The 14,581-nt window shown below is 37.1% G+C and overlaps 1 protein-coding gene across 5 annotated transcripts in view; it reads left to right on the top strand.

Annotated features, from left to right (window-relative positions):
- Positions 1–14,581, top strand: part of TAF2 (TAF2 RNA polymerase II, TATA box binding protein (TBP)-associated factor, 150kDa) — a 72,815-nt gene that overhangs the window by 472 nt on the left and 57,762 nt on the right. For 3 of the 5 annotated variants that reach the window (XM_014533040.1, XM_014533041.1, XM_014533039.1), the window contains exon 2: positions 6,344–6,504. The exons of 1 other annotated variant lie outside the window; for it this stretch is intronic. The gene's annotated coding sequence lies outside the window, so the exon portion shown is untranslated. The remainder of the gene's footprint in view (positions 1–6,343; positions 6,505–14,581) is intronic. One more of the 5 variants, XM_014533043.1, reaches the window with a different exon arrangement.

Genomic DNA, 14,581 nt, shown 5'->3' with positions numbered 1-14,581 from the left:
CCAGTTTAGATGTATAGATTTCGGATATGTTCCCATTCTAGGAAAGTCCTTGACAACCCAAGAACTTAATTTACTCTCTCAGGGGAACCTGTATTAAATAGACCAAAATTGTAGTAAGAGTTGGTTTTCTTTGAGGTATGGCATGAACTTTCCAACTTACTTAAGGTGAGCTGTATAGATTTTAAAATGTCATATTTTCATAAGAATCATAGAATCTTGGATTTATTAGAATCCTTAAAGATTCATTAGGTCCAATTTCCTCATTTAAGGAATTTCTTTTTCAATATTCCTTGCATATCATTCTTTACCTTGTACCTTATGGAAGGAGACTTTAGATGTGTTGTGTTGTATGAATTGGGCAGGGAAGATACAAGAATTAGGGAGTCTAGTTAAGAGGTTCCTGTACTAATCTAGGTCGTGGAAAGAAAACTGGGTAAAAGAATGTGGAACTGAATTGCTACAGTCTTGCTTTCTCTCATTGGTGTCAAGGCGAAAGTTGATATACACAGTTTCCTTATTCCTCCACCCATTCAATTTCCCCCTTTCCTTTTGCTAGCATTTCTTTTGGTCTGATCTAGACCTTCATTCTTGTAGGATTTGCATCCTTGCTTGTTCTGTGTTTGAGCTGTTGCAGTTTTCCATTGACTAGGAGGGTCAAGTGAGAGCTTAGAAGCAATCTGGTGAATGTCCTGGATTCCACATGTAATTTTTGTCCTATTGTATAGCAGAACCTCAATTCCTGTTTGATCATTGGGATTAGTCATGCCAGCCAGTACAGTGACCTCTTTCTCTGCCTCTTGGTTCAGTGGTATAAGGAGCCTGAAGTGGTCAAGGGACAGTCTCAGCTTCCAGGTTAATGGAACCATGACTATGTGCCCTGGTGGATGCATTTCTCCCTTGATCACTAGGACCTCTGAACACATTGAACCCAAGGTCACAAGGACAGGAAGCAAAAACCCCTTTTTCGTGCAATAGTGAAAATAGTCACTCTCACTTTACCCCTTGGTTCCCAGCTCTGTTTGAGCTGTGGAGAAGTGACCCTGTATATTGTCCACTAGCTTAAGACAGCATCCTGTTAGAGGCCTTTCAGTTGGTGCTGTAACTGAGCCTTTAGTAATTGATCATGCCAGCTGCTTCTGAATGGTAGGGCATAGCACAAAACCAATACATTTTGTGTGTTTTAAGAGTCCATTGCCACACTTCCCTATACACTTGATTGGAAGTATGTACGGGTTATTGAAACACAGGTTTAAACTGTGTGGGTCCACTCATGTGGGTTTCTGTGTATAAGTGGACTGGCATGTTCAGGGGTCAACTGTATTTTTCATCTGCAGCTGGAAATCTGCAGATGCAGAGGGCTGACTTAAGTGATACATGGATTTTTGACTGTGGATGGTTGGTGCCCCTAACCCCTGAGTTGTTTAAGGGTCAATTGTATATTGTAGTTAGGGAAGGAAAATCTAGAATACGTGTCTGTTCTTGTAAGGACAAATCACTGTCCCCCATGTATGATATGTACTCTCTAATGTTATTTTTCTACCAAGTGACTGGTCCTTTCTGGGAAAGTCCCATATTAGAAGCTTAATGTCATCTTCTGCTACTGGGAGGTGGCACTCAGCAGTGCCTTGGTGGGAGGAAGACCATGTCATTAGACCCATGCACAGCCTCCATTCTTGCCACCATGACCGCTTTGTATATTGAGCAAGGTGGGCAGGGAAAGTGTCTGTGACATCTACTGGATAGATGATCTTGCCAGTTGATTTTTGAGGGCTCCTTCTGCAGTGGGTGCCCTCTGATGGTCATTTATGTGATAACAACATGAATATTTTCTTATTATCCCTAGTCTAAGAAATGTATTCTTATACTTAACTTCTCACACCATTTTCTAATTTTCAGTGTTTTAATCTTGTGCTTTACAAGTCCCCGACCACTCAGCCAACCCATGAGTATCTAACTGCCTGTGGATCAGTGTAGACGTGTACTTGAGGTCATCTCTACTGCTACAAAGAATGTACAACCAGATGTTTTTTTCCCCAATGTTCTTTCCACTGTAGGATTTTCTTGCATTGTCTTTCAGGGTCACACTTCAGTGGTGCTAGAATTATTTATAATTCAGACTTGTGCTTTGTCCTATTCTGCTTGAACACGGGGAACTCTCCATGAGACTATAGGTGTAGAATGAGGGAGAGGTGGAGAAGCAGTGGGAGCAAGTCCCATTAGATTCTGAGTCACATTCATGCAGTTTGTTTGTGCTTTATAAATCTGCTTGGCCTAGTCCAGATGTGTTGTTTCCGTTTAAAAGTGGAAAGCTGCTGCACATGTCCAGTTTTATTCTTCAGAGCTTCATACTGTACTCAGTTCATGATAGTCATTTCAGGTAACATAGTCTTTCGGAGTCCCATGGTCATGTGTTCAGTCTCTGCTGCAGGGTCTAGTAGTAAACCAGTAGTTGCTTTGCAAATGGAAAATAGTTGTTGGCAGAAGAGGTCATGCCCATACTCCCTGGAATGTGCACCATCATTCTATTGGAAGCTAGATGTCTGTCTGGTATGGACATTTCCAGTACCATTGGATATGCTGAGTCATAAGGCCCAGGTGGCAGGGCAGCTTGAACCACAGCCTGCTTGAACCCTTTCTTACCTTGGACCCCTCTGTAAGCCTTATTGGTTATCTAGTAAGCATTATGCCCAGAATCTGAAGAAACCCACCAAGTTTCATGCCTCTTTTTTTCCCTTCTTAGTGGGCAGTGCAAAATGAAGCAACTTCTCTTCACTTTAGGTCTATTTTTATATGCCTCAGACCACTGGAACCTTAGAAGCTTCATTGATGTGACAAGTCCCTGAACTTTCACGTGATTTAACTCTTACCCTCTGCCATCTGTATTTTTTTATTAAGGTATTTAGAGAACTTGTTATTCCTTTCTCACCAGGTCCAGTTAGCATAATGTTGTTAAAAAGCAGTGTAGCTCTCCATGGGCTATCTGGCAATTATGGGACTTTTGGAGTATGCTTGACTGAGAAGGAGAGTTAACATTAATTGCTAGGTGACCGTGAAGGGCTTCTTCTATTTTGGAGGCAACTTGCCTCTGATTTTTTTTTTTTTTTTTTTTTTTTTAAGAATTGGGGGTGGGAGAGCATTTGCTTGATAATTAGCTGCACCACTAGTTACCAAAAGCTGTGCTGATTTCCTGCAGTAAAAATTCTCCATCTGCAAACATGGTTGGCAAGTTTGTGATACTTCATTATCATTCTCCAAAACCCACTTGACTTGTACTGGCCAAATAATTGAGTTAAATGAAGATGTAGTAGGCATCTTTCAAATATCTGGTCACTAATCTCTGCAGTTCCCCAGGCATGTTTAGTTGCTTTGATTTACTACCTTAGGGAAGTGAAACGAGTGGTCCAGTGGTGTTTTTAGTCCTATTGTAATCTTCATTCCTTGGTCAGAGAATGAATATGAGGATTTGCTGAGTACTGAAGTATGTACTGTATGTTCTGGGACTGGGAAAATAAGCACTAGTCCTACTCTGAGATAGACTTGAGCCATGACTTTAATACTTGACCTGCAAAGACTTCTAGTCTGACTAATAGAGTATGGTCTGGGAATCCAGGGATTAGTGTCAGTTTAGAAACAAGATATAATAACTCTAGGAAAAGAGCAAAAATTAATTCATTTGAGCTTGACATAGATTTCAAGATTTTAAAAGCAAGATATATGACATTTTAATGTGTTTGTAGGCAGGGGGGAAAATTCTATATCGAGGGGAGATTGCAGTTGTAGGAGAGGGTAATTAATAGAGCAGGATTTCTTTTCTTTTTTTTAAATATATTTTATTAATTTTTTACAGAGAAGAAGGGAGAGGGATAGAGAGCCAGAAACATCGATGAGAGAGATCGATCAGCTGCCTCCTGCACGCCCCCCAGTGGGGATGTGCCCGCAACCAAGGTACATGCCCTTGACCGGAATCGAACCTGGGACCCCTGAGTCTGCAGGCCGATGCTCTATCCACTGAGCCAAACCGGTTCGGCTAGAGCAGGATTTCTGAAGATATACGGAGAATCACCACTAGTAGAAGAATTCTTAAACAGGAGGGAATGTTAGGTACATGTAACAGAGGGGGAAGATAATTGATAGATGGTGGAAGAGGGGTTGAAGTTAAGGATCTTGGGAGAATGGAGAAGAAAGTAGCCCTAAAAGGATTGTAGTGAGAAACCGGAGGAGATTGAGGAGCAGGAGAATTTAATGTGGCTGAACAGGAAGACTAGGAGAGAAGTATTAAGGGCAAAAGGATAGAAATTGTAGGCATTCTGAGCAGTGATGAGGTGTCTTCAAGAGTGTGATCTTGATTGTTGTCCGTTAATGGAAGGGAAGATCATAGGAATTGAAGTAAAGGAATTTTGAAGCTGTTACTCAATGGATCAGATATACCTTCAGTCAGGTAACTTAGAGTGATGGCAGAGATGGGTTAGAAAGGGAGAGTCTGAACCTTCAGTGAATGTTGGGGAATTTGGGAGGATAATATAACTTGTATGGCATAAATACTGTTAACCTTAGTTTAGTTGACTGTTAACCAAATCCTGTTCTTATGTCTCACCCATATAGCTAGCTGTTGACAGCACTTTCCATAATCTTTTCTGGTTTACTTTTGACATTATCTTGGTTCTGCTTGCTGTCTTTCAACTGATCCAAACTGATTTGTGTAGATTGGTAAGTGCATTGCTGATGTGCTAATTAAGGGAATTTGAGTCTTCTTTCCTACAATTGCTCACAGTTTACACCTTTAAACACAGAGACTTCATCAACACTATTTGTGCATTTGCTCTTTCTGTTCTCATTGGCTTTCTCATAAGTCTGTCCAGATGGTTTAGTTAAGGATATATGGCTTTTCTCTTATTTTGGAAGGAGGGAAAAAAGCTACTGGATCTCTAGGTTTTTGAACAGTTGGGTTGGATGTTATCTAAAAATTCTTGCATGTATTTTAAAAGCTTTACACTGAGACATGGCATAATGGATGGAAATCAGTTGGAATCATTTAGAAGTGGATTTGAATCTTAATTTTCCATTTGTTAATATAATTTCTAAACTGTTATCTGTAAATGTATAACATAGTCCTTATCTTTTAAAGTTGTTATTGGAATTAAAACATAGAAAAGTAGTATATCTGGTGTATAGTAGTGCTCATTAAACAGTAGCCGTTATAATCTAGCCTTCTATGTTTATTGCCTGCATTTCATCTTAGCTATTCCTGTTGCAGCCTCTGAGATTTTTCTCTTCACTTTGCAGCCCCTGAAATGTTACTGTTATATGCCCTCCCATATTTTGTGTTTGAGAACATCAGTGTTCAACCCTAAGATATCTAAATTACTGGACAGATATTCCATGTTTCATTGGACCGTCTTTCCCATTTGAACACAAGAGGGTGGTGGTCAGTCAGTGTATTTAGCTGTCTCTCATGTCTTAGGTACATTTTTCAGATAGATTGCTCACCACACAGCTAACATGGTAGAACTACATGTGTATGGTCTCTGGGTCTACTTGGTTGGAACCCATCCAGCATCTTGAAGTATCTGCTGCTCTAAGAGGCAGCAACAGATTTCCCCTACTTTTCTGAGTATCCCTTGTAGCTCTTGCCTCTTCACATTTCTGATTTATCTCTCATTAGTAGTGACTCATACTTGTTAGCTTCATTGATGTAGTTTTTTTTTTATCCTATTTGGGGAGGGGGGAGAAGGTTTTTTCACTCACTGACATGGTTTTGATTCTCTTTCTGCTCTGTCATTCTTTTTTCCTTCCTCTCTGTTTGGGTTCCAGTCTGATTAGAAATTATTACATTTGAGAGTAGTGAGTTCTTTTACTTTTTTCCTAGCAGATGGTCTAATATTCACTGGTAGTGAATGTGAACCACCAGAAGATAAAGCATACATAATTTATTTCCACTCAGTCACTAGGACAGTGATGGCGAACCTTTTGAGCTCTGCGTGTCAGCATTTTGAAAAACCCTAACTTAACTCTGGTGCCGTGTCACATATAGAAATTTTTTTATCTTTGCAACCATAGTAAAACAAAGACTTATATTTTTGATATTTATTTTATATATTTAAATGCCATTTAATGAAGAAAAATCAACCAAAAAAATGAGTTCACGTGTCACCTCTGACACGCGTGTCATAGGTTCGCCATCACTTCACTAGGACATGTTTGAAATGAAGATAGTTGGAGAGCACTTGTATGTACTATATATAGCTATTTGGGATTATGGAGTGTACTGTGTGAAATCAAAGAAATATGTTCTAAAACATACCAATCTTAATTATAATGAAATTATTATTATTTATCTTTACAGGGATTTGTGGAACTGACTATATTTCCCACAGTTGCAAACTTCAACAGAATCAAGTTGAACAGCAAGCAGTGTAGAATATACCGAGTAAGGATCAATGATTTAGAAGCTGCTTTTATTTATAATGATCCGACATTGGAAGTTTGTCACAATGAATCAAAACAGTAAGTTATACACTATAAAAGTTGCTATTTCTAACAGTCCTTTTTTTCACATGATTTGATTAATTTTTTCAGTTTAGTTTTCCAAGATTATTATTAGACTCTGGTTCCCAGGTTTGTTTGCTTTTTTTCTAATTATAATTTCTGTTGCTTTTACCACTCTGCACATTCAGTTTAAAAAATTTTACTAGCTTTGCCCAACATAGTAAATTATTAAGTTTTCCTTCTTCAGTCTACAGTTTTAAAGAAGTACTATTGGAGAACTTTAAATAAGTTTTCTTAGCCATTTTTTTTTTTTTTTTACTTTTGATGTTTTAAAAAATATTTTACTTCATAAATATTAAATGTAATTTTTAATAAGTTAGATGGTCATCAATCTATAGACCAGAGACTACTTTAAAATATTCTATAAACTATTTTAACTACTTTAGAATATCATATAAAATACTGTGTCTGAAATATCTCATTCTTTATCTTAAATAAATATTGCATGTCTTGAAGCTACTTGTGATTTTTATCAGTAAACATATGTTGTGATCAATTTTTTATGTTCTGCTTTTTTCATTTAAATATTTTGTTTTCACTTTTCCATGTTTAATATGATAGGCTTCATTTTTTATTATTTTTATGGTCGGTTAACATTCCGCTTAGTCTACTGTAGTTTGAATGATTATTTTCTAGTTGTTTGGCATGTGTACAATTTCCAGTTGTTGTGATCATAAGTAATGTTGAGTAAGTATTTTGGAACAGATTAGTTTTTTTTGCATTTGAATTATAGGATTATCATTGTTAAGGCTCTTCTTAGCATTTTACTTGATTGTGTTCCAGTAAGATTTGTACTGATTTAAATACTGGCACTTTCGTTTTCAAAGCTTTGATAGTGTTGGCTTATATCATTTCTGTGATTCTCAATGTTTTGGGGTAGAATGTTCCAAACTATAAAATCTTATTTTTTTTATTATAAACTGTTAAGTACTCATCTAGATGTGTAATAAGTGCATTAAGGCAGCAGTTTCTCAAAGTAGGATTCCCAGACAAGCAGCATCAACATCAACTGGGAATTTGTTAGAAATGCAAATTCCCAAGCATTACCCCAGAACTACTGACTGAAAACTAGGGGTGGGGTCCTGCAGTTTGTGTTTTTATAGCCTGTCAGGTGATTCTGATACAAATTAAAGCTTGAGGATCACCATCTAAAGCAGTGATTCCCAACCTTTTTTGGCCATGCCCCGCCTAAGCATCTCTAAAATCCTGATGGCTTCCCCTGTGACATACAATTCTTATTATTCAAAAAGTAAACTATTCACGTGGAGGAAGCCTAAAAGGCCATTAACTTGGTCTAAATAAGCTTCCAAAGAACATGGCATCCATGAAAAAGAAAAATAAAAGAATGAAAGGACAGTTGAAGTACTGAGGAAGAAATCACTAAGAAATTATTTTTAAAAAATAATGTGAAGTGATACGAAAAAATAGCAAGTAAAGTTTCAAAACATATAATAGAGAACTGAAATGCATAAATATGTCACAATATATATTTATATACTGTATATGAGGCCCCTAGAACCACAAGAAAAGCTTAAAATTCACTGTTAATAACTCATTCTTGAATTGCCCCCCTTAAAAATCAAATTCGGGCGTGTGCCCCATGTTGGGAACCACTGATCTAAAGGGATTGGGAGGGTTGAGAAAGGAAGTTTATCTCTAGATACTTATGATCCAAGTAATCACTGGTTTAGAATCTTTCTAACTCAGAGAAGAGAAGAGAAAATGGTGCTGGGAAAATTCAGGGAATCTCTGAATTGCTCCTGTGCCTTCCCATTTCATAACGGTGATCGGTTGTTGAAATTACATTGCTTTTACAGCCATACTTGTAGAACTGACATAAAAGGACTTACTACAAAATCATCTGCATCCTCTTTTCCCCAGAAAAAAGCCATCTGCCTTTGGAGTAGTAACTATATATGGAAACTAATGAATGGAAAAGGCAGCTGTAACAGGGCAAGTGGATGAGCCATTGCCTTGCCAGAAGCCAAAGTGCTACCCTGTCGAGCCTAGAACTCTGAGTTTGATGACAGGGTTAAGAAGCCTCTCCATCTGCCAGTCAGGTCTCAAAGAAGATAACCTGTGGCATTACAGTGACAAGAACAATAACCCCAAATATGTTGAGGGAGCAAGCTTTACTTTGCTATGGTTATTGTGAGGTGTTGATATCCCTTAAAAATTTCCCCTAGTGATAGGGAAGGTGCCTCATCAATTTTAGTGTTATAAGTAAAGAGAAGGAAGTCATGAAGGAGAACCTTTTCCAAGGTTAGGAATTTGGGGAGGATAGAATATACCTAAAATTTTCTTTTCAGCAAGAGCCAAAGCTCAGTCATGGTCACTTAATAAATCTTTGCTTACTATATCTGTTTTTCTGCCTAGCTCTAGAATTTTTTATAAAAATTTTTATTAGAGTTTATTTGAGCCAAACTAACTGTATCCTGGGAAACAAGATCTCAGATGCTCCCTAGCTCTAGAATCGTGATTGCTTTTTTTAAAAATCCTCACCTGAGGATATGTTTTTTAGAGAGAGGGAGAGAGAGAAACAAACGTCGATGTGAGAGAAACATCAATCTGGATATGTGCCCTGACCAGGAATCAACCCATGACCCTTCAGTGCGTGGAATGATGGCTCCAACCAACTGAGCCATACCAGCCAGAGTTTGAGTACCTTTTTGGAATTTTATATATATATATATATATATGTCTTTATTGATTTCAGAGAGGAAGGAAGAGGGAGAGATACAAACATTAATGATGAGAGAGAATTATTGATCGGCTGCCTCCTGCACGCCCCCTACTGGGGATCGAGCCTGCAACCCAGGCATGTGCCCTTGGCCGGAATCAAACCTGGGACCCTTCAGGCCGCAGGCTGACGCTCTATCCACTGAGCCAAACTGGCTAGGGCTTGAATACCTTTTAAGAAAGATGACATTAATTATTTTTGCTGATGTCTGTTCTCTGACTGTTCATAAGAGATTTCAGATTCCTTTTAGAATTTTATTAGACAATAGTTTTTTTTAAGTTCCTAATGAAATTAGCCTGTAGACTTTTTTTTTTGGTTGTAGGATAAAAAAATATAGGATGGTATGTATACATTATTAAGTTACTGCACAATTCCTCAAACAAAGGATTATCATCCCAGAGAGGGAAGCACTATGACTTGTAAACACTATTATTTATTACTTGTAAGATTCATAAGATACAAGACAGAAACATACCAGTTATCCAGAAGAAATATTGCTGCTTTTTTTTTTTTTTTTGCAATTAGATATGAAAAATATTTCCATGGGTGACATTTTTGAAGGGAACTTTGAGAAAGGCAGATAGTTAAGGTAATTAGCATATCCTTAGATACTTCTGTTATCTTTCCTGTTTCTGAAATAACTTACTTTTTTCAATAAGCCAATAAAATTTTCACTATAGTTGAAACAAAAAAAATGTATGACAGTTTTGAAATTGAAAATTATATTTAAAATTATTGGTGGTAAATGTGATCTTTAATACATACAAGAATGTCCTAACATTCAAAGAAGTAATATACTACTTCGTCACATTTTCTTATTTGTTTTAAAGTTGAGATGCCAGGCCCTCCTATTTTTAATGGAAAGAATGTGCTTACTTACCTTGGTTGAGATTCAGCACCTTTGAACTATAGGAGGATTGTAAGAAAGGGAAACATAGAGACTAAAAGGCATTTCTGCCTATTTTAACCAACTGAATGTTAACTTACCCATACTAGCAACTAAAAACCCAATGGCTTATGTAACATCTTTAAGGCTTTTCTCTCTTTTTCTCTCCCCCCCCCCCAGCTTATTGTCTGCTAGAAAAATAAAATAATTGCAACACTTGAAGTTTCTTCAAATATATTTTGTGTTTGAACCTTATGTATTATAGATAGATTATAGTTTGCCTCCATAGGTGGTAGGACTCTTTGGTGTGTTCTTTTTCTTTTCTTTCTTTCTTTTTTTTTTTTCTGCTTTTTCTGTATTTCTTCTTAGAATAAAATAAATGTAGACTTTGTGTCAGATAACCTGTTTCTGTAGATAGATAGCCTACAGTAGCTGACTTCTTTCCTTCATCTGTGTTTCTTTTCCTTCCCTAGATAGGCATTGCCACTTTGAGAAGACCTTTTTTATTTTGCTTGAAAAGTCTCAACTTTTCAAAGTTTCAGTAATCAATTTCTGTTGGCTGGCATTTTTTCCCCCCTGTATGTAAACTGTCAAAACTAAAGGCAAGGAAAAAATTTGAATGTTGACACAGATGTAGAGTAATTAAAATTCTCAAACACTGCTAGTAGAAAAGTAAATTGAGTTTGAATATATGCATACTCTATGATTGACAGTCTCACTCCTAGGTATACACCCAATAGAAGCATGTTCATGTGTTCACCAACAAATTCACACAGCAACGTTCACAGCAACATTTATAATAGTCAACACTGGAAATTACTTAAAGATGTATCAGTGGTAGAATAGTAGATTCTGGTGTATTCTCACACTATTGGAATTCCAAACGGTAATAAGAATGAATGACCAATAACTAAATGTAATAATATGGGTGGATCTCTCAAACTTAACATCAAGTAAAAGAAGTCAGATACAAGAGAATGTATATTAAGCTGTTAATCTAGCACAGTAGATGTCATAATAATGAGTTTTCCTTGGCGGTGGGAAGTGGGGCTTGGCTAGTGATTATCAGAGGGCACAAGACGGCTTCTAGAGGCTGGCAAAGTTCTGTTCTTGTTCTGTATACTGGCTTTGGTTTTGTGAAAGTTCATCGAGCTATATACTTAGAGTATATATACTTTCCTGATGTAAATTGTGCTTCCATGAAATATTTTAAAAAAAGAGAAAAATAATCGAATCTTAAGGCTTGCAAAATCTGCACCTATAGTTTATGTTATTAATCCTCACCTGAGGATATTTTTTCCATTGGTTTTTAGAGAGAGTAAAAGAGAAGGAGGGGTGGGGGAGGGAGAGAGAGAGAGAGAGAGAGAGAGAGAGAGAGAGAGAGAGAAACATGGATGTGAGAGAGACACATTGATTGGTTGCCTCCCACACAAACCCCAACCAGACCTGGGGATCGAGCCTGCAACCCAGGTACATGCCCTTGACCAGGAATCGAACCTGAGACTCTTTGGTCTGTGGGCCAATGCTCTAACCTCTGAGCAAACCAGCCAGGACTGCACCTATAGTTTTAAGAAGCACACGTTCTTTATTTGACAAAGAATTAACGGGTTATTTTAATATAATGTGAGTGATTATAATAGACTAGAGGCCTAATGCACAAAATTCATGCAAGGGGCTCCACTCTCGCAGCCCCGGCTGCCTGGGCCCTCACAGCCCTGGCTTCGTCCGGAAGATCATCCGGAAGGTCGTCTGGATGGTCATTCTGCTGTTCAATCTAATTAGCATATTAGCTCTTTATTATATAGGATTCCATCACCTTAATTTTCCAGTTTTTCAGTATCCCCTACAGCATTACTCATCTTTTAGCTTTATTTCTTTGACGAGGACTGGGAGTTGGTGGGGTAGGGTGGGCTGGTTATAGGGCAAGAGCACATTAATATTTTGTAGTCATTATTCTGAAAATTGAAAACATTTATTATAATCTTGCCTTGTAGTTTTTGGCTTTTATGAGGTTATTATGAAAGAAAACATTTGATTCTTATTATGAAAGCAAACACTGAAATCCAAACCATGAGAAAAGTATTTCTTATAACTGACTTCCTATTAGATTTCATTTCTAATGACTCACCATTTTATTTGGATCACTTTACCTTTTCTGAAGAAATGAGGACATTAAGAGAATAATTTCCCATAAAGAAACTGAGCAGCCTAATATGTGATGTTTAAATTTGGCATTTTGTGTAACAATTATTTTTTAATTTTGCATTTCACAGATAATGGGGAAATTACAAGTTCCTTAACTGTCTTTCAAATTTCTTATTTTTGAAATTTTATTGAAAATAAATTGTAATCTATAGATGTATTAAGTAGTCTTTAAAATTAGATGTTACATTAAGTAAGTGCTGGCAAAGATGAGGAGCAACTGGCAGTTTCATATTCTGCTCAGAGGAACACAGAGGAACACAGTTCGGCAGATTCTTATAAACTTAACGTATATTTACCATATCACTCGAGCCCCACTCCTGGGTATTTGTACTCCTGAAATGAAAATTAAAGTCACAAAGAAACTGATACTCATTTGTTAATAACAGCTTTATTTGTGATAACCACAAGCTGGAAACAACCCAGATGCCTATCAGTGGGTGAATGAATAAAGAATCTGTGGCACAATCTATGCAGTGGAATACTATTCAATGTAAAAAGCAACAGTGGTGATACATGTAACACTTTTCTCGAATTTCAGAAACATAGTGGGACAAGCCAGCCTCAAGAGGTTACATTCTGTTGTTTCATTAAAAAAAAAAGAAACTTAAAAAAATATATAAATATTTGTATTGATTTCAGAGAGGAAGGGAGAGGGAGAGAGAAAAACATCACTGATAAGAGAGAATCATGATTGGCTTATTTGTACTCCTGAAATGAAAATTAAAGTCACAAAGAAACTGATACTCATTTGTTAATAACAGCTTTATTTGTGATAACCACAAGCTGGAAACAACCCAGATGCCTATCAGTGGGTGAATGAATAAAGAATCTGTGGCACAATCTATGCAGTGGAATACTATTCAATGTAAAAAGCAACAGTGGTGATACATGTAACACTTTTCTCGAATTTCAGAAACATAGTGGGACAAGCCAGCCTCAAGAGGTTACATTCTGTTGTTTCATTAAAAAAAAAAGAAACTTAAAAAAATATATAAATATTTGTATTGATTTCAGAGAGGAAGGGAGAGGGAGAGAGAAAAACATCACTGATAAGAGAGAATCATTGATTGGCTTCTTCCTGCATACCCCACACTGGGGATCAAGCCCACAACCCGGGCATGTGCCCTGACCAGGAATCAAACCCTGACCACCTGGTTCATAGGTCGACCCTTAATCACTGAGCCACGCTGGCTGGGCTGTTGTTCCATTTTTTTTACACAAGGCATAGCACAAGAGACCTTTTGGGATGATGAAGCTGTTCTCTATCCTGATTGTGGTGATAGTTACACATGTGTTAAAATTTATAGAGTTGTAGCCCGGCGAGTGTAGCTCAGTTGGTTGAACATAGTCCTATGCATCAAGAGGTCCACAGTTCAATTCCTGGTCAGGGCACATGCCCAGGTTGCGGGGGTGCAAGAGGTAGCCGATCAGTGTTGATGCATTAATGTTTCTATCTCTCTCTCCCTTTCTCTCTCTAAAATTAATAAAAACATATTTTAAAAAAACATTTATAGAGTTGCATACCAAAGAAGAAGGTTACTTTTACTGTCTGATAATTCTAAGAATGGGTAGTATGTGAGAACCGAGTTTTTATTGTGATCCTGGAGTTTTTACACCTTTTATTTTATATATTTATCTAATAGAAATTATTAAAATTATTGAGCAGTCTGTTTAATTCCAGAGCTTTAAGTTATGTACTTGTTAAAAGCATAGTTAATACTGCATCTTTCCTAGTTAGTAGAGAAGTGAAGATGGGGGAAGAATGGCCTCTGTCAAGTTAAGAATGTATAACTGAATGTTTTCTTTAATGGCTTTTCCTTGTAATCATTTTGTAGATTAAAAATTTACCACACTAGTGAAAATGTCACTAACTTTACCTTGTGCATTCATCTAATAGCAGGTGAGAGACATAAAGGTGACAGGGAGAATATGGCTCATGGTGTTGCTCTATCATTTTGTTTTCTTGCTCTTGCCATTCATTGTCTGTCTTTTTTCTATTTCTTCCATATTCCTTTAAGTGATTTCAGGGAGGAAGTGTAATATGTGTACATGTAAGTTGTTTTTTTATGGATTAAAATTAGAAAATCAGATGAGAACAATGTTTTCATATTTCCACAAGACTTCTGTGTATTGTTTTCATCCAATGGGAGGTAAAATCAAGTAACTGTTGGACAAATAAATTTATCAAGTACCCCTGGCATATA

Source organism: Myotis brandtii, unplaced genomic scaffold (genome assembly GCF_000412655.1).
Source record: "Myotis brandtii unplaced genomic scaffold, ASM41265v1 scaffold931, whole genome shotgun sequence".
Classification (NCBI taxonomy): Eukaryota; Metazoa; Chordata; class Mammalia; order Chiroptera; family Vespertilionidae; genus Myotis; species Myotis brandtii.
Note: the sequence above shows the minus strand (reverse complement) of the source record. Positions and strands in the feature narration are given on the sequence as shown.